The sequence below is a fragment of the Pleurodeles waltl genome, chromosome 1_1, assembly GCF_031143425.1.
Source record: "Pleurodeles waltl isolate 20211129_DDA chromosome 1_1, aPleWal1.hap1.20221129, whole genome shotgun sequence".
Classification (NCBI taxonomy): domain Eukaryota; kingdom Metazoa; phylum Chordata; class Amphibia; order Caudata; family Salamandridae; genus Pleurodeles; species Pleurodeles waltl.
The window spans coordinates 39,254,310-39,279,685 of NC_090436.1; positions in this window are offsets into that span (position 1 = coordinate 39,254,310).

Here is a 25,376-nt window from a genome sequence, read left to right on the forward strand (position 1 = left end):
ACAGGGATTGAGGAACAATTTAGGGAAAAGATATATAAAACTGCTTGTATTAGTTGTGCACACACATAGTAGGTATTTCCGGTGGAGTAGCATACCATAACAAGTGACAATGAAATGACACCTGGTCATGTCAGGGTGCCTATATGTAACTATGTGGTGGTAAGTAATATCACCTCCTGATTCACTGGAGGTTGTGCTCCTGATTAACAGGTTTCTCTGAAACTACCTGCAACTGATAAAGTTGAGTAACCAGCCAGCCACACATGAAGCTCTCATTGCTTACGTTAATAATGAATTGGTGTTGCAGTCCCAACAACTGGCATTCAAGCCACTCACTTTCCAGCAGGTGAACTCCGTATGAGGATGCAACCCCTACTCAACATGAAACTTCACAAAGGCCAATCAAGAGACAGGTTGAATTGTACCCACATGTGCCCTCAAACAAGCTAGAACCCTGAATGCAGAGCCATTCTGGTAAATGGTGTATATTCTTGGCAGACAGCTGTGTGTGCTACAACAGCAGAGGTCTAAGACCCTGAGCCCGCTGTGCTATGAAAACCTGAGGGAGTGTGTGGGTGAGGTACAACAGAGTGCATCTAACCTATAACCACATTAAAACATTTTCATTTACTTTGGTGTCATTTATTTCCTGAGTTTCAGTAACATGGAATGCAATGCTAAATACATAATACATACACACAATTACACACAGGCACAGGTATGCACATGTAGACACACATAGATACACACACAGACAAGTTAATATGGATGTGTCATAGAATTGTTTTCATTGTCTTTAATCATGAGGCACACACAGACACACTGGCACACACACGCACACACACACAATCAATCATGAAATTTAAAAAGCGCGCTACGTACCCGTTAGGGTTTCAAGGCGCTGAGGTGGGGGGTGGGGCGGGGGGGAAGCTGCTATTGGTTGAAGAGCCAGGTCTTGAGTAGTCTCCTGAAGGTGAGAAGGTCTTGGGTCTGCCGCAAGTGGGTGTGGAGGGTCCAGGTCTTGGCGACGAGGTGGGAGAAGGATCTGCCGCCGGAGGTATTGCGTTGAAAGCGGGGAACGATGGCGAGGGAGAGGTTCGCAGAGTGGAGTTGGCGGGAGGGGACGTAGAAGTTGATTCTGTTGTTCAGGTAGGCGGGTCCGGCGTTGTAGAGTGCCTTGTGAGCGTGGGTGAGGAGCTTGAAGGTGATCCTCTTGTCCACGGGGAGCCAGTGGAGGTCTTTCAGGTGGTGGGAGATGTGGCATCGGCGGGGTCCGTCGAGGATCAGTCGGGCGGAGGCATTTTGGATGCGTTGAAGTCGTCGGATGTCCTTTGCTGGAATGCCCGTGTAGAGTGCGTTGCCATAGTCTAGTCTACTGCTGACGAGGGCCTGGGTCACCGTTTTTCTGGTTTCCGTCGGGAACCATTTGTAGACTCTACGGAGCATGCGGAGGGTGTTGTAGCAGGAGGAGGAGACTGCGTTGACCTGCTTGGACATGGTGAGGGCGGAGTCAATGATGAAGCCGAGTTGCGTGCGTGGTTGGCTGGTTTAGGAGCGGGTCCCAGTGCAGTGGGCCACCAGGAGTCGTCCCAGGCCGAGGGGGTGCGTCCGAGGATGAGGACTTCCGTCTTGTCAGAGTTCAGCTTCAGGCGGCTGTTTCTCATCCATTCGGCGACGGAATTCAGACCTTCGTGGAGGTTGGCTTTGGCGGTGAGTGGGTCTTTAGTGAGGGAGAGGATGAGCTGGGTGTCGTCGGCGTAGGAGAGAATGCTGAGGTTGTGCTGGCGGGCCAGTTGTGCGAGGGGGACCATGTAGACGTTGAACAGCGTCAGGCTTAGAGAGGAGCCTTGGGGTACGCCGCAGATGATGTTGGTGGCTTCGGAGCGGAAGGGTGCGAGTCGGACTCTCTGGGTTCTGCCGGAGAGAAAAGAGGAGATCCAGTTGAGGGCTTTGTCTTGTATTCCGTCTTTGTGGAGGTGTGTAAGTAGGGTGCAGTGGCAAACTGTGTCGAAGGCTGCGGAGAGGTCCAGGAGGATGAGGGCAGATGTTTCGCCATTGTCCATTTGTTGTCTGATGTCATCTGTGGCGGTGAGGAGAGCAGTCTCGGTGCTATGGTTTCATCTGAAGCCGGACTGGGAGGGGTCCAGGATGAAGTTGTCCTCGAGGTGGTGGGTGAGCTGCGTGTTGACGATCTTCTCGATGACCTTCGCCGGGAAGGGGAGGAGGGAGATCGGGCGGAAGTTTCTGAGGTCGTTGGGGTCTGCCTTGGGTTTCTTGAGGAGGGCGTGGATTTCGGCGTGTTTCCAGCTGTCCGGGAAGGTCGCGGTATCGAAGGATAAGTTGATGACCTTACGAAGTTGGGGTCCGATGGTAGAGTCGGCTTTGTTGTAAACGTGGTGTGGGCATGGGTCTGAGGGGGATCCTGAGTGAATGGAGTTCATGATCTTGCAGGTTTCGGCGTCGTCTACGTGGGTCCAGGCGGTAAGGCGGTTGGCGCTGGTGGAGTTGTCGGGGTGGGTTCTGGCGGAGGCGTGGTGTTGAGGCTGTTGTGGATGTCGGCGATCTTCTGATGGAAGAAGGTGGACAGGGCGTTGCAGAGTTCTTGGGAAGGTGGGGTGTCTTTGACGTTGGCGCTGGGGTTGGAGAGCTCTTTCACGATGCAGAAGAGTTCTTTGCTGTTGTGTGCGTTGTTGTTTAGGCGTTCTGTAAAATGGGAGCGTTTGGCGAGTTGGATTAGTTGGTGGTGCTTGCGGGTGGCTTCCTTGTGGGTCATCAGGCTGGTAGGTGTGCGTTCGAGGAGCCATTTCTTCTTTAGTTTCTGGCAGGTGCGTTTGAAGGTGATGAGTTCGTCTGTGAACCAGGCGGCTTTTTTCTTTTCTTGGTTGACAGTGGGTCTCTTGAGTGGTGCGAGGGTGTTGGCGCAGTCGTGGATCCACCGTCTGAGGTTGATGGCGGCGGTGTCAGGGTCGGTGAGGTCGGTAGGTGGGTTCTGGGTGAGGGTGCTGGTCAGTTGGTCTTCGGTGACTTTGCTCCAGCGACAGTGAGGAGGTAGTGGGGTGCAGTGGTGTTCGGTGTGTTTCTTGAATGTGAAGTGGACGCAGTGGTGGTTGGTCCAGTGGAGTTCGGTGGTGTGGCTGAAGGTGACATGGTTGCTTGCGGAGAAGATAGGATCGAGCGTGTGGCCATCGATGTGGGTGGGTGTGTTGACTAGTTGACTGAGTCCGAGGTTGGAGAGGTTGTCGGTCAATGATGTGGTGTTGGCGTCGTTGTTGTTCTCCAGGTGGAAGTTGAGGTCTCCGAGGAGTTTGTAGTCCGTAGAGGCGAGGGCGTGGGTGCTCGTGATGTCGGCGATTGTGTCGCTGAAGGGGGCTCGTGGTCCTGGGGGTCGGTAGATGAGCGATCCCCTGAGGGTGGTGTTGGGGTCAGTGTGGATCCAGAAGTGCAGGTGTTCAGCTGTCTTCAGGGTGTCGTCCGTGTGTGTGTAGATTTGGAGGGTGGATTTGTGGGTGATGGCTATTCCTCCTCCGATTCCGTTGGGGCGATCTCTTCTGGTGATCTTGTAGCCGTCAGGGATGGCTATGGCGATGTCAGGGGCTGAGGAGTCGTTCCACCAGGTTTCGGTCAGGAAGGCTACGTCTGGGGCGGTGGTGTCGAGCAGGTCCCAGAGCTCTATGGCGCGCTTTCGTGTGGAGCATGTGTTGAGGAGTATGCAGTGGAGGTGTTTGCTGTTAGTTGTTGCAGGCTTCCTTGTTCTGTTGCAGGTGAAGTTGCAGGCGCGGCAGGAGAAGGGCCCTTTGGTGTTCTTCGGTGTGGCCTGGAAGCAAGTTGAGGAGGAGCCGGGGTTGAGAGCGATGAGTTCGTTGGCTGAGTAGCGGCGTCTGTTGATGCGGGGGTCACGCGGACCAGGGGGGGTGGCGCTAGGCGCGGTCCAGGCGTGGACGGGAGCAGACGGGCTGGCATCTGGCGTGCCAGCCATTAAGAAGAGAGGGGGGAGGGAGGAGCAGCTGGGAGGCGGGAGGAGGGAGGGAGTGGCGAATGGGGGCACGAGGGGGGCGGGCCGCAGGGAGGCAGCGACAGGGGAAAACGGCAAGGGGGAGCGCCCAAGGGGCGAAAACCAGCAGAGAAGGCACAGAAAGTGAAAAAAAGGCACAAGCAATCACAAAATACAGGCAGAAATACGGTAAACGGCACAACACAAGCGGAAATACAGCAATTTAAAAAGGCACAAATGGGGGCAGAAGCGCTAGGAAGCAAGGCGCAGAAAGCAGAATACAGTTAGAAAAAACGGCGAAAACGGCACAATGCACGCAAGTCTAGCGAAGCTTACCTGAAGCCCACTAGACACCAGGGATGAGGCACAGGAGGATGCCTGCGGGTGGAGGAGGGCCTCGAACACGCTAGCAGCAGCGTGGGCGGGGGTCAGGGACACAAGACAGCAAGGTGGTGCTGCGGACGTGGGGGGCGAGCTCTAGACCAAAAGCTGGTCAGAGGTCGCTCACCCTCGACGTGCAGCGCCAGCCATACAACTCATACGACTATGAGTCATACTCCCGTGTTCATTGTCTTTAACATGGAGGCCCTGAAAGGTAATGGTGGTAAATAAATATATAGGTATAACAACAATGACAGAGGTAGATTTACTTGCTGCAGGTGACATATGTCACTCATAGGGTTCTAACATTCCTTACCACACTAAGAATTGACCCTACTTGCCCCTATATTGTTCTCAAATTATGCTCTTGATCATTGTTCACTATGATTAGATAATAAACTGGCCAATTCCACACTCCCCTTCCTGGACTATAACCTTAATGAAATTTAAGGAGCTTCCTCTCCTACCCTAGGATGTAGTGAAAAATACTCAGAAAGATTGTGTGGCCCTGATGAGTAGCAAAAGTCCTGGGTCCCTCAGGGGTCTGTTGAAATTCAAATGAGTGTGAGCTCACTATGGAGGTGATATAGATATACCCAGCTGTGAGGTCACTATGGAAGTGATACGGATATTCCAGCTGTGAGTTCACTATGGAAGTGATACAGATATACCAGCTGTGAGCTCACTATGGAAGTGATACGGATATGTCCACAGGACATTAAAAACAGAAATCCTACTGTTCTGTATAATATGATGGCATGTAATGATATTGAGAGTATGTTAAAAACAGCCTTTGGGTCTATGATGATCAACACAGATGTGCCAGACTGAAAAATCTGGGTAACTCCTTCATCTCTTTTTGAGATATCTTTCTGAGTCTCTAATGCATGAATCTAAACCAACTTTTGTTCAGGGGGTGTTCTTAAAGACCTTGGTTCCTCTTCACACATAAGTGTTTTTGCTCAAAATGAGGGAGGTGTATCCCCATAGACTATCATGTTCTGTGACCTGAACAAAAACACACTTTTCAAATCCACAATTTCAGGTTTTGGACATCTCCTGTTCTGAGCAAATAAACCCCATTTGTCAATTCTCAACATAGGTTTAGCCAAACAAACTATATAGGATGACAGGCCCATTACCAAAGATTATTGCAGGAGTAAGTATGACTTACTCTTATAGTACTCCTGGAATTTGGGACTGTGACAAGAGTAAATTACCACAAATGGTGCATTCGGTCTACTCTCTTAAACCACACTCATTCACACACACCCAAGCACATATTCTCACTGAGCACTCATTCTCACTTCTCACACCAAAGTGAGAGGAAGTCATTACCATGTCTTATAGGTCGGTAAAGCTGCTAATGTTTACTGCAACCACATTATCGTTTTGAGTAAGGACATGCACCTCAGTAATTAATTATCTTATATAATGCTGGAGCATACTGTGACACAGATACTTGTGTGATTCTCTTTTATATAACACAATGAAGATGCTTCTTGGTCAGCCCCCTGCCTGTGACTCTCTTTGCCTCTTCTGTCTCCACGCCGACCGTATATATCTATCCGGAACACACTGCACATGCAATGGGGATGTTTGAGATATAGGGCCTTATTTATAGTTTGGCGGATGGGTTACACAGTCACAACGGTGATACATTCTGTTGGCCGAAATCTAAATGGCATTATATCCAATGGGATTTAGCTTTTGATGGATTGGATATCCGTCACCATTGTGATGGAGAAACCCGTCCTCAGAGTTCTAAATCAGGGCCTTAGTTTCCCAACAGGACAAAGCACTGATTTTGAAAACAAGGCTTTTAGAGACTGTCCCCTCCATTATTCTTAGGATGGGCTGGAACTCAAAAACATGGGTGATTGCCTCTCTGGACAAGTAACTGGATAGACAACTTTTAAACTCATTTAATGACCCTGCCCTGTGCCTGGTGTGATAAGCATGAGGGAGCATACATAAGCAGAACTAGTGGTGCAAAATATACAATTCCGCAGCATGGGGGTCTGCTGACATACTGCTTATAACCAGCACTAGGCTCAGATGTGAGACAGAGATTTAATCAAGGAATAGAGGCAACCCCATCTAGACAGTATCCTGTCTTTATATTTACTATTTACCCTATGTTAGACTTTTCATCCTTGGCGTGGTCTCCCTTAACTTTTTTGCCTCTGTTCCCCAAGTTGTTGATGTGTGCTGGACTCTGCTTTTACTGTTTTTGTTACTCTGGGCACTTTACCACTGCTAACCAGTGCGAAAGTGCAAGTGCTCCTTTACAAAATGTGTATGTAATTGGGTTATCCTTGATTGGCATATTTTGATTCACTAGTAAGTCCCTAGGAAAGTGTGGTAGAGGTGCCAGGGCCTGTAAATCAAATGCTACTAGTGGGCGTGCAGCACTGGTTGTGCCACCCACATAAGTAGCTCTGTAATCATGTCTAAGACATGCCACTGCAGTGTCTGCGTGTGCAGTTTTAACCGTAAATACGACTTGGCAAGTGTACCCACTTGCCAGGCCTAAACCTTCCCTTTTCTTACATGTCAGACACCCCTAGGGTAGGCCCTAGGTAGCCACAAGGGCAGTGTGCAGTATATGGTTAAGGTAGGACATATAGAAATGTGTTTTATATGTCCTGACAGTAAAATATTGCTAAATTCGTTTTTCACTGTTGCAAGGCCTGTCCCTCTCATAGGGTAACATGGGGGCTACCTTTGAATCCAATTAAAGTGTAGATTCCCTTCGGGAGCAGATGGACATGTGGAGTTTGGGGCCTGTGAGCTCACAATTTAAAAATACATCTTTTAGTAAAGTTGATTTTAAGATTGTGTGTTTGAAAATGCCACTTTTAGAAAGTTAACATTTTCTTGCTCATACCATTTCTTTGACTCTGCCTGTTTGTGGATTCCGTGTCTGGGTCAGTTTGACAGTTGGGCACCTCACACTAGACAGTGACACAAAGGGAGCTGGGGTGTAGCCTACATAACCTGATGAGCCATCTGTGCTAGGAGGGAGGGGAGAAGTGGTCACTCACACATGAAAGGGCTATACCTGCCCTCACACAATGCAGTCTCCAACCCCCTGGTGAGTGTCTGGGGCCTGGCCTGGGCAAAGCAGGATTTCGCATTCAAAAGAGACTTTACTTTAAAGTAGGCCTACTTCAAAGGAGAAATTGAGAATAAGAAGGGCACCCAAAACCACAGACTTTAGAAAAAAAAACCTTCTGGAAACAAGAGGAACCAATGCCTGGAGAAGAGCTGAAGAGCTGAGGAAGAAGAGCTGCCCTGCCTGTGACTGTGCTTTGTGGACCGTCCTACAGTTGTTGCTTCTGCCAGAGTAAGAGGGCAAAGACTGGACTTCCATCTTGAGAAGAACTCTCCAAGGGGTTGATTTAGAGCTTGCCGCCCGTTGTTTGAAGTCTCAGGGATAGCAAAGACTTCTCTCTGCCAGCACCTGGAGTCTCTGGAGAGACTCCTACTATGCACTGTGGTGCCCATTCAGTTCCTGGGACCCTGAAAGGAGAAGCTGGCAGCCTAAATAAAAGGAAATCCACGCACAGAGCTCCGCTGCTGAAAATCGAAACTCGCCAGAAACGCGACCGAAGAATCGACGCATGGAGCAGGAGAAACGACGTGCAGCATAGCTGACGGAGGCTGGGAGATCGCAACCTGCATTGCGTGGTTTTCGAATCATTATGAAGCTGGATTTCTGACGCAAATACCGCTGGGCATGTAAAAACAATGCAAGGCCTGCCCGGACCCGAGAGTGCTGACCGGATCGACGCATCGCTCGCCTGCGGAGAGAAGAAACGACGCACCAAACCCAGTGAAAAGAGAAACAATGCAAGGTCCTGCTCGTGAGTGGAATCAACGCATCGCAAGCCCTTTTTGATGCGCACTCACCCGTTTGGGGTTATTTTTGACGCACCCAAGGTACATTTTCACGCTAACAGTGTTAGTGTGTGTTTAAACCTACTTAAAGACTCTTTTTGCATTTTTATTAATAACTTGACTTGTGTATTGTGGATTTTTGTCATTTTGGTCTTGTTTTGTTTAGATAAATATTTCCTATTTCTCTAAACTGGTGTTGTGTCATTTTGTAGTGTTTTCATTAAGTTACTGTGTGTGTTGGTACAAAAACTTTACACCTAGCACTCTGAAGTTAAGCCTACTGCTCTGCCAAGATACCAAGGGGGTAAGCAGGGGTTAGTTGAGGGTGATTCTCTTTTACCCTGACTAGAGTGAGGGTCCTTGTTTGAACAGGGGGTAACCTGACTGTCAGCCAAAGACCCCATTTCTAACATTGGTGGCAGCGGTGGGATTTGGACTTGTATTTGTACTTGACATACAGTAATTAAGTGCACACTACTGTTTTAAGTGCAGACCACTACGTGACCATATACTACTTGTTTGGTGATCTTTTGCTTGGATTTTCCCTACATCCATTTTTTGTGATAATCTTTGATTTGACTTCTGAACTTCATTTGGGAACTTTTCTGCTTATTGAAACTTTGCACTTTTGTTGACTTTTCATCATGTCCCAATCTGAAGATGCATCAGTTAGAGCTACTTTTGACCTGGAGAAATAGGATAGCTATACCAAGGCTCAGTTAAAAGAGTTCGGTAAAAGCTTTGGCTGTCTATTAAGAGCTCTTCCAAGAAGGAGGAGCTGCAATAGGCGCTGAGGGCCTGGGTGGCACTCAAGAGCACTGGAGGGCACACAGAGGGTGAGAAAGATGAGGAGGAGGAAGTGTAGTCCATACACAATGGTATTGTGGGTGGGTCTGTTATGTCCAGGGAGAGGGTCTCCAGGGCAGGTAGCAGTGTTTCATCTAAGGGTCTGACCCCTGAAGAATTGCAGGACAGACAGGTATAGAGGGAGCACCAGAGGGAGTTGGAGAAAATGAGGATGGCCATTGACGAGAAAAAGTTGCTGTTGGCTCATGAGCTCAGCTTGAGGGAAAGATTGATCAGAGGAGCCAGTCTAGTAGGGATGGTGGCAGCCACATCACAGTGCAGCCTGAAAGGAGGGTGTACAGTCCTAAAGATCTTGTGAAGGATTACAAGAGGGAGGATGACATATACTTGTGGATCAAGGGGTATGAGTCTGCTCTCCACATGAATCTGGTCCCTGAAGCTCATTGGGGGGCAGGTATGTGGAAGCACTTTGAGGTAGAGGGGAGGGATACACTGACAGCCTTAGGGGATGCTCAGAATCTCACCTACTCTAGCATGAAGGATGCCTTGCTTACAAGGTATGGTCTTACCCCTGAGCAGTACAAGGATAAGTTTAGGTCCTACAAGAAGAAGCAATCCCAAACATGGTTGGAATGTGTTGATTCTTAGTGCAGGTCACTGGATGGTTGGGTGAAGGTCAGTAAGGTAACTACGTATGAGGGGCTTTACAATCTGATTGCTTGGGAGCACTTGTACAGTATATGTTTTCCAGAGCTGCACCAGCAATTGATTGACAGCAAGCTGACTGACCCCAGGAAGCTTGCGCAGGAAGTGGACCGCTGGGAGAGCCCCAGGGTCCAAAAGAGGTATGGGGAGACCATGTCAAGGGTGGGCAGGGTCCCTCTTAGGAGTAAGGGGGGATAAGGGTAAACAGGGGGAGTTCTCTAAAGGGCCCAAACTGATTCCCAGTGTAAGTATTCCCCCCCCCAGTGAAAAGAAGCCATGGTTCTCCAAAGGGAAGCCAGAGGCAGGTGGTCCCCCACGTAAGTGCTATGCATGTGACCAGGTGGGTCATGTGAGGGGGGACCCCAAATGCCCCAAAAGTACACCGGCACCCACTGGTGTGACTTCCCAAGGTTTGGCCAGTGTAGTGCTAGGGGAGGAGTTGGTTTCAAGTTGGTGGGAATCAGCTGAGATGACCCTTGTCTCACTAGGGGACAGTGAGATGGTCCAGAGAACCCTAGTGCCTGAAAACACTAAGAAGGACAGGCAGTGGGTGACCTTTAATGGACAAAGGGTGGAGGCTCTGAGAGACACAGGAGCCAGCATGACTACAGTGAGGAGTCAGCTGGTGTCTGAAGAGCAGATAGATCCCCAGGTACTTCAACAAGTAGTTGCAGTGGACAACTCAGATCGCTTGTGCAGAGTGGCGCAGGTTCCATTTGAATTGGGAGGGTCTCAGGTTCCTTGAAGGTAGCTATAAGTACAACCATGCCTGTTGATTGTTTGCTAGGTAATGACCTGGAGGATTCCCCTTGGAAGGAGGTGGAACACAGGTCTCACTTGGAGATGTTGGGTCTCCCTGGGTGGGTATGCGTATCCACCCGGTCAATGGCAGCCCGTCAGGTTAATGAAGAGCCCCTGGAGCCTGAAACAGTGGCCCAGGGGACCGCCAAGAAGAGGAAGGGCAGGGGGTGTGGGAAACCGGCCCCAGAAGTTCCCAAGGTCCAGGAGGAGGTGGAACCTGAGGGTGACGCCCTGGAGCCTACAGGGGAACAGGTGGATGAACTGTGGGAGGTCCCTGAGCTGTCGCAGTGGCAGCAGGAAGGAGGGCCCACCAGGGAAGCATTCTGTGCAGCACAGAATACATGCCCTACTTTGAGGGTTTGTGGCAGCAGGCTGCAGACCAAGTGGCTGGCTAGGAGCCAGAATCACACCTGATCTATTGGGAGGATGACCTGTATAGCGAGCCTAAGGATCCTGAGCCTCGGTCAGCCCGTGTGTTGGTGGTACCCCATTGCTTCAGGGCCTTCCTACTGGGGTTGGCTCATGATGTGCCTTTAGCTGGACATTTGGGGCAGGACAAGACCTTTGAGAGGCTTGTCACCCACTTTTACTGGCCTCTAATGCACTGGCACTCAGATGCACATTGCAGGTCTTGTCAGACTTGGCAGGCAAGTTGCAAGAGTGGGAAGAAATGTAAGGCTCCCCTCCAGCCTTTGCCTGTTGTCAGTACTCCCTTTGAGAGGGTAGGCATTGACATTGTGGAGCCTCTGGATCGCAAGACAGCCATGGGTAAAAGGTTTATCCTGGTCTTGGTGGACCATGCCACCCGGTACCCAGAAGCCATTCCTTTGAGATCAATCACTTCCCCTGTGGTGGGTTGTGCTTTCATGGGGGGTTTTACCCGCATGGGGTTCCCCAAGGAAGGGTTATCTGATAGGGGTACCAACTTCATATCCACGTATATGAACTCTCTGTGAAAGGAGTGTGGGGTAACCTACAAGTTTACCACCCCTTGCCACCCACAAAAGTAATGGTCTGGTTGAGAGATTCAACTACACCTTAAAAGGCATGATCATGGGCTTGACAGAGCCCTAGAGGCGGAAGTGGGACATTCTCTTGCCATGCCTTCTGTTCGCCTACAGGGAGGTGCCTCATAAGGGACTTGACTTTAGTCCCTTTGAGCTGATTAATGGCCACCCTGTGAGGGGAACTTTGAGTCTGGTTAAGGAAGCTTTGGAGAAAGCTCATAGGTAACCCCCCAGGGTGTATTCAGTTACATGCTGGCTTTGAGAAACCAGACTGCCCGCTTTAGGAGTCTCACTCAGAAGAACCTGGAAGCAAGCCAGGAGGATATGAAACAGTGGTATGACAAGAATGCCACTCTGGTCGAGTTCCAACCTGGACAAAAAGTGTGAGTGATGGCACCAGTGGAGCTTAGGGTGCTCCAGGATAAGTGGACTGGGCCATTTGAGGTGGTGGAGCGCAAGAGTGAAGTCACCTACTTGGAGGACTTGCGGTCTCCAAGGAACCCTTTAAGGGTCCTGCATGCTAACCACCTCAAACTTCACTTTGAGTGGACTGAACTGTCCATGCTCCTTGCGACTGATGATGGGGTAGAGGAGGAGGAGAGTGAGCCTCTTCCTGACCTCCTGTCTGCAGGAGAAAAAGATGGGTCAGTGGAGGGAGTGATGCTCTCCCCCTCCCTAACTGAGGAGCAGCAAGATGACTGTTGCCAAGTGTTGGGACAGTTTTCCTCACTGTTTTCCCTGATCCCAGTAGTCACACACTTGTGCACACATGATGTGGACACTGGGGACAGTACACCCATTAAACAGAAGGTTTACAGGGTGACTGACAGGGCCAGGGCATGCATTAAGGATGAGGTATCCAAAATGCTTGCCCTAGGGGTATTGAACACTCCAGCAGGCCTTGGGCCAGCCCAGTGGTATTGGTCCCAAATGCTGCTGCACCTGGGGCCACTCCAGAACTCAGTGTCTATGTAGACTTCCGGGGACTCAATGGGGTCAGCAAGACTGATGCACACCCCATCCCCCGAGCTGATGAGCTCTTTGACCGGTTGGAAGCTTCCAAGTACCTCAGTATGTTTGATTTAACATTTGAGTACTGGCAGATTGCTTTAACTGAGGGGGCCAAGGAGAGGTCAGCATTCTCTACCCCAGATGGACACTTTCAGTTGAAGGTGATGCCATTTGGGATGAAGAATGCCCCAGCCACCTTTCAGAGGTTGGTCAACCCGGTGTTGGCTGGGCTGGATGAGTTCAGTGCTGCTACCTGGATGACACTGCTGTGTTTTGTTCCACATGGGAGGAACACCTGCAATGCCTCTGGAGAGTGTTAGAGGCCCTGCAGAAGGCAGGCATCACTATTAAGGCAAGCAACTGCCAAATAGGGCAGGGTTCAGTGGTGTACTTAGGATATGAGGTGGGGAGTGGCCAGGTGGCACCTGTACAGCCTAAGATTGACACAATTCTGGCTTGGGAGCCTCCTAAGACCCAGACTTAAGTTAGAGCCTTTTTAGGTCTCACAGGATATTACAGGAGGTTTGTTAAGGGATATGGTACCATTGTTACCCCCTTAACCGAGTTGACTTCTAAGAAGCAACCCAGGAAAGTGATCTGGACAATGGCTTGCCAGAACGCTTTTGATGCCCTGAAGGCTGCCATGTGCACAGCACCTGTGAAGGCACCTGACTACTTCAAGGAGTTTGTTGTGCAAACAGACGCCTCAGAGCATGGTATTGGAGCAGTACTCTCACAGCTTAATGAAGAGGGCCTAGATCAACTCGTAGCCTTCATTAGCAGGAGGTTACTACCCAGGGAACGTAAGTGGAGTGCCATAGAACATGAAGCATTTGCTGTGGTCTGGGCACTGAAGAAGCTAAGACCCTACTTGTTTGGGACTCACTTCCGAGCTCAGACTGACCACATTCCCCTCAGATGGTTAATGCAGATGAGGGGTGAGAATCCAAAACTGTTGAGATTGTCCATTTCCCTACAGGGGATGGACTTCACGGTGGAACGCCGTCCTGGTAGGGAGCACGCCAATGCTGATGGTCTGTCCAGGTTCTTCCGCCTTAGTGACGAGAACTCCCATGAGGTTGGGTAGTTGCTCCCCACTTTCAGCTGGAGGGGACACGTGTTAGACTTTTCATCCTTGGCGTGGTCTCCCTTAACTTTTTTGCCTCTGTTCCCCAGGTTGTTGATGTTTGTTGGACTCTTTTTGTTACTATGGACACTTTACCACTGCTAACCAGTGCTAAAGGGCATGTGTTCCTTTACAAAATGTATATAATTGGCTTAGCCTTCATTGGCATATTTTGATTCACTAGTAAGTCCCCAGTAAAGTGCGCTAGAGGTGCCAGGGCCTGTAAATCAAATGCTACTAGTGGGCCTGCAGCACTGGTTGTGCCACCCACATAAGTAGCTCTGTAATCATGTCTCAGACCTGCCACTGCAGTGTCTGTGTGCGCAGTTTTAACTGTAAATTCGACTTGGCAAGTGTACCCAATTGCCAGGCCTAAACCTTCCCTTTTCTTACATGTCAGACACCCCTAAGGTAGGCCCTAGGTAGCCCCAAGGGCAGGGTGCAGTGTATGGTTAAGGTAGGGCATTTAGTAATGTGTTTTATATGTCCTGACAGTGAAATATTGCTAAATTCGTTTTTCACTGTTGCAAGGCCTGTCCCTCTCATAGGGTAACATGGGGACTACCTTTAAATCTGATTAAAGTGTAGATTCCCTTTGGGAGCGGATGGTCATGTGGAGTTTGGGGTCTCTGAGCTCACAATTTAAAAATATATCTTTTAGTAAAGTTGATTTTAAGATTGTGTGTTTGAAAATGCCACTTTTAGAAAGTTAGCATTTTCTTTCTCATACCATTTCTGTGACTCTGCCTGTTTGTGGATTCCCTGTCTGGGTCAGTTTGACAGTTGGGCTGGTTGCCCTCACATTAGACAGTGACACAAAGGGAGCTGGGGTGTAGCCTGAATATCCTGATGAGCTATCTGTGCTAGGAGGGAGGGGAGGAGTGGTCACTCAAAGCTGAAAGGGCTGTACCTGCCATCACATAATGCAGTCTCTAACCCCCTGGTGAGTGTCTGGGGCCTGGCCTGAGCAAAGCAGGATTTCACATTCAAAAGAGACTTTACTTTGAAGTAGGCCTACTTCAAAGGAGAAATTGGGTATAAGAAGGGCACCCAAAACCACAGACTTAAGAAAAAAACCCTTCTGGAAACAAGAGGAACCACTGCCTGGAGAAGAGCTGAAGAGCTGAGGAAGAAGAGCTGCCCTGCCTGTGACTGTGCTTTGTGGAGCTATCCTGCAGTTGCAGTTTCTGCCAGAGTAAGAGGGCAAAGACTGGACTTTGTGTGCCTTCCATCTTGAGAATAACTCTCCAAGGGCTTGATTTAGAGCTTGCCCCCCGTTGTTTGAAGTCTCAGGGACAGCAAAGACTTCTCTCTGCCAACACCTGGATTCTCTGGAGAGACTCTTACTCTGCCCTGTGGTGCCCATCCAGTTCCTGGGACCCTGAAAGGAGAAGCAGGCAGCCTAAAGAAAAGGAAATCCATGCACAGAGCTCCGTGCAGGGAAAGGATTGATGCGACTCAGCTCTGCTGCTGAAGAAACTACGTGCCGCAATCTCCGCGGCTGAAAATCGACGCTCGCCGGAAATGCAACCGAAGAATCGACGCACGGAGCAGGATTAACGACGCTCAGCATAGCTGACGGAGGCTGGGAGATCGCAACCCGCGCTGTGTGGTTTTCGGATCATTGTGCAGCTGGATTTCCGACGCAAGTACCGCTGGGTATGTAAAAACAACGCAAGGCATGCCCGGACCCGGATCGCCGCATCGCTCTCCTGCGGAGAGAAGAAACAACGTGCCCGACCCTGCAAAAGTAGAAACGACGCAAGATCCCGCTCGTGAGTGGAATCAACGCATCGCAAGCCCTTTTTGACGCGCACTTGCCCGTGCGGGGTTATTTTTGACGCACCCAAGGTACATTTTCACGTTAACAGTGTTAGTGTGTGTTTAAAACTACTGAAAGACTCTTGCATTTTTATTAATAACTTGACTTGTGTATTGTGGATGTTTGTTCTTTTGGTCTTGTTTTGTTTAGAGAAATATTTTCTATTTTTTCTGATGTTGGGTTATTTTGTAGTGTTTTCATTAAGTTACTATGGGGGTCATTCCGACTCCCGCGGGCCGCGGTAACTGCGCGGCCGGCGGGAGCCGGCAGAATACCGCCCGCGGTCAAGAGACCGCGAGGGGTATTCCTACTTTCCCGCTGGGCCGGCGGGCGATCTGACACAGATCGCTCGCCGGCCCAGCGGGGAAAGCGCCTTCCACAAGGAAGCCGGTTCGGAATCGAGCCGGAGGAGTGGAAGGCGTGCAACGGGTGCAGTAGCACCCGTCGCGCTTTTCAGTGTCTGCAACGCAGACACTGAAAAGCCTAGTGGGGCCCTGTTAGGGGGCCCCTGCAGTGCCCAGGCCCCAGGGGCCCCAAGACGCCCGTTCCCGCCGGCCAGGTTCTGGCGGTATAAACCGCCAGAGCCAGGCCGGCGGGAAGGGGGTCGGAATCCCCATGGCGGCGCAGCATGCTGCGCCGCCATGGAGGATTCCCCAGGGCAGCGGGAAACTGGCGGGAGACCGCCAGTTTTCCCTGTCTGACCACGGCTGAACAGCCGCGGTCAGAATGCCCTGAGGAGCACAGCCGGCCTGTCGCCGGTGCTCCCTCTGCCCTCCACCCTGGCGGATGAAATCCGCCAGGGTCAGAATGAGGGCCTATGTGTGTTGGTACAAAAACCTTACACCTAGCACTCTGAAGTTAAACCTATTGCTCTGCCAAGCTACCAAGGGGGTAAGCAGGGGTTAGCTGAGGGTGATTCCCTTTTACCCTGACTAGAGTGAGGGTCCTTGCTTGAACAGGGGGTAACCTGACTGTCAACCAAAGACCCCATATCTAACACCCTGGCACTAGAAGCATCTTAAAAAATTCTGGGAATTCCTATAGTGTTTTAACTAAACTCAGAATGTTTGTGGGAACAGGAGTGATGCAGTGAAAAATTGACAGCTTTTATTGTGCTTAAGAGTCACCCTTGAGGAAGGATTCTAGGGCCCAACATACAAGGAGATCAAATGAATCAATTGACATAATTGGTTAATAAATAATATTACAGCAACTCCTGTGCATTTCTACCATGGGTGTTGCATAACATTTTCACCAAATACCATTTATGGATAACAAATTCAATACACATTGAAGAGACCTGAATTGTGAAGTATTTCAATGGTAATATTAGCGGTGCCCTCTTGGATGCGCCAAGTGAAATTGAATCACTATTGAATTCCAACAGTTTGCAGCTACCCAAATCTCATAGATTTCCTTACGCCATTTTTCCAGCTCCCCTAACAGGGGAATGCCTCATTTGCATACATTATGCCTGCCGCACGCATAATGTAGTGCAAATGGGGCCAGAGTGGCGCAATGCATGCATTGCACCATCATGTAAATAAAGCGTGGGGATTTCGGCCTCGTTGGGCCACATTAACGTCAAAAACAATGAGGTTAATGTGGCACAAGGTGGCGCTAGGGGCCTATAAATATGACCCTTTGTTGCAGTAACCATCAACCTTCTTTTCCAGATCTTATTATGTGTTCAGCAGAAGCACAAGATAGCACATTGTCTACTTACTATAGCTGCTAAAGGAGAAAAGGATCAGCATCCTTCTCCGCTAGATTATCCCAACAGCCCTAATTTAATAGGGACAAACAAATGTGTCATTTGTAGAGAGAGTTCTGGGCAAGGGGAAGGTAGGGATCTCTTTTGCTGGTCCTTTGATCCACCTATTTGTTAAAACATAGACAGCCTTATGAATACAGACAATGGTACTACTGTGTCTGCTCAGCCACACGACTCTGCCATATTTCTCTGTCCATCAATAAGAACAATGACAATTCACAATAGTTAGGTGTAAAAATGGACCAGGCTTGACTAACAAACTGTTTGATTGATCCTTAAGCACTTTTAACTCGCAGAATGTAAAATTTGTGGAATTAGTGAAATATGGATACATTTCCTTTCATGTGTAATAGACTATATTTTAGTGGAATTTAGTTAAGTTTTGCTCTTCCTGTTGTTCTTCTAATTGTTTTACTTAGCTATAGGAACATAGGGCCAGATGTAGCAAAGGTTTTTACCCATTCTGTGTCTATGGGAAAAAGTGTTTGTACATATGGCCCATATTTCCTATATTATTAAAACTGGCCCTACACCAAGTCCTTTTCCAATGCAAATAGTATGTTATGAGAACAAACATTAGCATAATGGTGAGACTAGGTGACCGCTGAGATGCAACGCTGTTTTAACAGGGATTGAGGAACAATTTAGGGAAAAGATATATAAAACTGCTTGTTATAGTTGTGCACACACATAGTAGGTATTTACGGTGGAGTAGCATACCATAACAAGTGACAATGAAATGACACCTGGTCATGTCAGGGTGCCTATATGTAACTATGTGGTGGTAAGTAATATCACTTCCTGATTCACTGGAGGTTGTGCTCCTGATAAACAGGTTTCTCTGAAACTATCTCCAACTGATAAAGATGAGTAACCAGCCAGCCACACATGAAGCTCTCATTGCTTTCGTAAACAATGAATTGGTGTTGCAGTCCCAACAACTGGCATTCAAGCCACTCACTTTCCAGCAGGTGAACTCCGTATGAGGAGGCAACCCCTACTCAACATGAAACTTCACAAAGGCCAATCAAAAGACAGGTTGAATTGTACCCACATGTGCCCTCAAACAAGCTAGAACCCTGAATGCAGAGCCATTCTGGCAAATGGTGAATATTCTTAGCAGACAGCTGTGTGTGCTACAACAACAGAGAGCTAAGAGCCTCGGCCCCTCTGTGCTATGATAACCTGAGGGAGTGTGTGGGTGTGGTACAACAGAGTGCGTCTAACCTATAACCACATTAAAACATTTTCATTTACTTTGGTGTCATTTATTTCCTGAGATTCAGTAACATGGAATACAATGCTAAATACATAATACATACACACAATTACACACAGGCACAGGTATGCACATGTAGACACACATAGATACACACACAGACAAGTTAATATGGATGTGTCATGGAATTGTTTTCATTGTCTTTAATCATGAGGCACACACAGACACACTGGCACACACACGCACACACACACACACACACACACACACACACTTATACGACTATGAGTCATACTCCCTTGTTCATTGTCTTTAACATGGAGGCCCTGAAAGATAATGGTGGTAAATAAATATATATGTATAACAACAATGACAGAGGTAGATGTCCTTTCGGCAGGTGACATATGTCCCTCATAGGGTTCTAACATTCCTTACCACACTAAGAATTGACCCGACTTGCCCTATATTGTTCTCAAATTATGCTCTTGATCATTGTTCACTATGATTAGATCATAAACTGGCCAATTCCACACTCCCCTTCCTGGACTATAATCTTAATGAAATTCAAGGGGCTTCCTCTCCTAGCCTAGGAAGTGGTGAAAAATACTCGGAAAGGTTGTGTGGGCCTGATGACTAGCAAAAGTCCTGGGTCCCTCAGGAGTCTGTTGAAATTCAGATGAGTGTGAGCTCACTATGGAGGTGATATAGATATACCCAGCTGTGAGGTCACTATGGAAGTGATACGGATATACCCAGCTGTGAGGTCACTATGGAAGTGATACGGATATACCAGCTGTGGGTTCACTATGGAAGTGATACAGATATATCCAACTGTGAGCTCACTATGGAAGTGATTCGGATATACCCAGCTGTGAGGTCACTATAGAAGTGATATGGAAATACCCAGCTGTGGGCTTAATATGGAAATTATATGGAAATACCCTGCTGTCAGCTCACTATGGATGTGATATGGAAATACCCAACTGTGAGCTCACTATGGAAGTGATATACCCAGCTGTGAACTCACTATGGAAGTGATACGGATATACCCAGTTGTGAGGTCACTATGGAAGTGATGGGGATATTCCCAGCTGTCAGCTCACTATGGAAGTGATACGGATATACCAGCTGTGAGCTCACTGTCGAAGTGATATGGATATACCCAGCTGTGAGCTCACTACGGAAGCCACATGGATATACGCAGCTGTGAGCTCACTATGGAAGTGATATGGATATATGCAGCTGTGAGCTCACTATTGAAGTGATACGGATATACCCAGCTGTGAGCTCACTATGGAAGTGATACGGATATACCAGCTGTGAGCTCACTATGGAAGTGATACGGATATATCCAGCTGTAAGTCATACGGATAAACTATGGAAGTGATACGGATATACCCTGCTGTGAGCTCACTATGGAAGTCCTATGGATATACCCAGCTGTGAGCTCACTATGGATGTCATATGGATATATCCAGCTGTGAGCTCACTATGGAAGTGATACGGATATACCCAGCTGTGAGTTCACTATAGAAGTGATATGCAAATACCCAGCTGTGGGCTTACTATGGATGTGATATGGAAATACCCAACTGTGAGCTCACTATGGAAGTGATATACCCAGCTGTGAACTCACTATGGAAGTGATATGGATATACCCAGATGTGAGGTCACTATGGAAGTGATACGGATATACCAGCAGTGAGCTCACTATGGAAGTGATACGAATATACCCAGCTGTAAGTCATATGGATATACTATGGAAGTGATACAGATATACCCAGCAGTGAGCTCACTATGGAAGTCATATGGATATACCCAGCTGTGAGCTCACTATGGAAGTCATATGGATATATCCAGCTGTGAGTTCACTATGGAAGTGATACGGATATACCAGCAGTGAGGTCACTATAGAAGTGATGTGGAAATACCCAGCTGTGGGCTTACTATGATAATGATATGGAAATACCCTGCTGTCAGCTCACTATGGATGTGATATGGAAATACCCAACTGTGAGCTCACTATGGAAGTGATATACCCAGCTGTGAACTCACTATGGAAGTGATACGGATATACCCGGCTGTGAGGTCACTATGGAAGTGATAGGGATATTCCAGCTGTCAGCTCACTATGGAAGACATGGATATGCCCAGCTGCGAGCTCACTATGGAAGTGATATGGATATACCCAGCTGTCAGCTCACTATGGAAGTGATACGGATATTCCAGCTGTGAGCTCAATATGAAAGTGATATGGATACACCAGCTGTGAGCTCACTATGGAAGTGATACAGATACACCATCTGTGAGCTCACTATGGAAGTCATATGGAAATACCACCTGTGAGCTCAATATGGAAGTCACATGGATATACCAGCTGTGAGCTCACTATGGAAGTGACACAGATATACCAGCTGTGAGTTCAATATGAAAGACATATGGATATATAACCTGTGAGCTCACTATGGAAGTCATATGGATATACCAGCTGTGAGCTCACTATGGAAGTGATATGGATATACCAGCTGTGAGCTCACTATGGAAGTGATATAGATATACCCAGCTGTGAGCTCACTATGGAAGTCATATGAATATACCCAGCTGTGAGCTCCCTATGGAAGTCATGTGGATATACCCAGCTGTTGGATTACTATGGAAATGATATGGAAATACCATGCTGTGAGCTCACTATGGATGTGATATGGAAATACCCAACTGTGAGCTCACTATGGAAGTGATATACCCAGCTGTGAACTCACTATGGAAGTGATACGGATATACCCAGCTGTGAGCTCACTATGGAAGTCATATGGATATATCCATTTGTCAGCTCACTATGGAAGTGATATGGATATACCCAGCTGTGAGGTCGCTATAGAATTGATATAGATATTCCAGCTCTGAGCTCACTATGGAAGTCATATGGATAAACCCAGATGTGAGCTCACTATGGAAGTCATACAGATATACCCAGCTGTGAGCTCACTATGGAAGTGATACGGATATACCCAGCTGTGAGCTCACTATGGAAGTCATATGGATATACCCAGCTGTGAGCTCAGTATGAAAGTCATATGGATATACCCAGCTGTGAGCTCACTATGGAAGTGATACGGATATACCCAGATGTGAGGTCACTATAGAAGTGATATGGAAATACTCAGCTGTGGGCTTACCATAGAAATTATATGGAAATACCCAGCTGTGAGCTCACTATGGATATGATATGGAAATTCCCAACTGTGAGCTCACCATGGAAGTGGTATGTATATACCCAGCTGTGAACTCACTTTGGAAGTGATACAGATATACCCAGCTGTGAGGTCACTATGGAAGTGAGAGGGATATTCCAGCTGTGAGCTCACTATGGAAGTCATATGGATATACCCAGCTGTCAGCTCACTATGGAAGAGATACGGATATTCCAGCTGTGAGCTCACTATGATAGTGATACGAATATACCAGTTGTGTGCTCACTATGGAAGTCATATGGATATACCACCTGTGAACTCACTATAAATTCATATCGATATACCAGCTGTGAGCTCACTATGGAAGTGATACGGATATACCCAGCTGTGAGCTCACTATGGAAGTGATATGGATATACTCAGCCCTGAGGTCACTATGGAAGTGACATGGATATACCAGCTGTGAGCTCATTATGGCCGTTATATGGATATACCGGCTGTGAGCTCATTATGGAAGTGATACGACTATACCAGCTGTGAGCTCACTATGGAAGTGAGACGGATATTCCAGCTGTGAGCTCACTATGGACGTGATATGGATATACCAGCTGTGAGCTCATTATGGAAGTGATATGGATATACCAGCTGTGAGCTTACTATGGACGTGATATGGATATACCAGCAGTGAGCTCACTACGGACGTGATATAGATATAACAGCTGTGAGCTCATCATGGAAGTGATACGACTGTACCAGCTGTGAGCTCACTATGGAAGTGATATGGATATACCCAGCTGTCAGCTCACTATGGAAGTGATACGGATATTCCAGCTGTGAGCTCATTATGAAAGTGATATGGATATACCAGCTGTGAGCTCACTATGGAAGTGATACGGATATACCAGCTGTGATCTCACTATGGAAGTCATATGGAAATACCACCTGTGAGCTCAATATGGAAGTCATATGAATATACCAGCTATGAGCTCACTATGGAAGTGACACAGATATACCAGATGTGAGCTCAACATGAAAGACATTTGGATATACCACCTGTGAGCTCACTATGGAAGTCATATGGATATACCAGCTGTGAGCTCACTATGGAAGTGATATGGAGATAACAGCTGTGAGCTCACTATGGAAGTGATATGGATATACCCAGATGTGAGCTCACTATGGACGTGATATGGATATACCAGCTGTGAGCTCACTACGGACGTGATATGGATATACCAGCTTTGAGCTCATCATGGAAGTGATACGTCTATACCAGCTGTGAGCTCACTGTGGAAGTGATACGGATATACCAGCTGTGAGCTCACTATGGAATTCATATGGAAATACCACCTGTGAGCTCAATATGGAAGTCATATGGATATACCAGCTGTGAGCTCACTATGGAAGTGGCACAGATATACCAGCTGTGAGCTCAATATGAAAGACATATGGATATAACACCTGTGAGGTCACTATGGAAGTCACATGGATATACCAGCTGTGAGCTCACTATGGAAGTGATATGGATATACCTGCTGTGAGCTCACTATGGAAGTGATATGGATATACCCAGCTGTGAGGTCACTATGGAAGTCATATGGATATACCCAGCTGTGAGCTCACTATGGAAGTTATGTGGATATACCCAGCTGTGAGCTCACTATGGAAGTAATACAGATATACCCAGCTGTGAGGTCACTATAGAAGTGATATGGAAATACCCAGCTGTGGGCTCACTATGGAAATGATATGGAAATACCCTGCTGTGAGCTCACTATGGATGTGATATGGAAATACCCAACTGTGAGCTCACTATGGAAGTGATATACGCAGCTGTGAACTCACTATGGAAGTGATACGGACATACCCAGCTGTGAGGTCACTATGGAAGTGATAGGGATATTCCAGCTGTCAGCTCACTATGGAAGTCATGGATATACCCAGCTATAAGCTCACTATGGAAGTCATATGGATATACCTTGCTATCAGCTCACTATGGAAGTGATATGGATATACCCAGCTGTGAGGTCGCTATAGAAGTGATGTAGATGTTCCAGCTGTGAGCTCACTATGGAAGTCATATGGATATACCCAGCTGTGAGGTCACTATAGAAGTGATACGGATATTTCAGCTGTGAGCTCACTATTGACGTCATATGGATAAACTCAGCTGTGAGCTCACTATGGAAGTCATACAGATATACCCACCTGTGAGCTCACTATGGAAGTGATACAGATATACCCAGCTGTGAGCTCACTATGAAAGTCATATGGATATACCCAGCTGTGAGCTCACTATGATAGTGATACGGATATACCCAGATGTGAAGTCACTATAGAAGTGATATGGAAATACCCAGCTGTGGGCTTACCATAGAAATTATATGGAAATACCCAGCTGTGAGCTCACTATGGATGTGATATGGAAATTCCCAACTGTGAGCTACCTATGGAAGTGGTATGTATATACCCAGCTTTGAACTCACTATGGAAATGATATAGATATACCCAGCTTTGAGGTCACTATGGAAGTTACAGGGATATTCCAGCTGTGAGCTCACTATGGAAGTCATATGGATATACCCAGCTGTCAGCTCACTATGGAAGTGATACGGATATTCCAGCTGTGAGCTCACTATGATAGTGATACGGATATACCCAGCCTTGAGGTCACTATGGAAGTGACATGGATATACCAGCTGTGAGCTCACTATGGACGTGATATGGATTTACCCGCTGTGAGCTCATTTTGGAATTGATATGGATATACCAGCTCTGAGCTCATTATGGAAGTGATACGACTATACCAGCTGTGAGCTCACTATGGAAGTGAGAAGGATATTCCAGCTGTGAGCTCAATATGGACGTGATATGGATATACCAGCTGTGAGCTCATTATGGAAGTGATATAGAGATACCAGCTCACTATGGACGTGATATGGATACACCAGCTGTGAGCTCACTACGGACGTGATATGGATATACCAGCTGTGAGCTCATCATGGAAGTGATACGACTATACCAGCTGTGAGCTCACTATGGAAGTGATATGGATATACCCAGCAGTCAGCTCACTATGGAAGTGATACGGATATTCCAGCTGTGAGCTCACTATGAAAGTGATATGGATGTACCAGCTGTGAGCTCACTATGGAAGTGATACGGATTTACCAGCTGTGAGCTCACTATGAAAGTCATATGGAAATACCACCCGTGAGCTCAATATGGAAGTCACATGGATTTTCCAGCTGTGAGCTCACAATGGAAGTGACACAGATATACCAGCTGTGAGCTCAATATGAAAGAAATATGGATATACCCAGCTGTGAGCTCAGTATGAAAGTCATATGGATATACCCAGCTGTGAGCTCACTATGGAAGTGATACGGATATACCCAGATGTGAGGTCACTATAGAAGTGATATGGAAATACCCAGCTGTGGGCTTACCATAGAAATTATATGGAAATACCCAGCTGTGAGCTCACTATGGATGTGATATGGAAATTCCCAACTGTGAGCTCACCATGGAAGTGGTATGTATATACCCAGCTGTGAACTCACTATGGAAGTGATACAGATATACCCAGCTGTGAGGTCACTATGGAAGTGAGAGGGATATTCCAGCTGTGAGCTCAC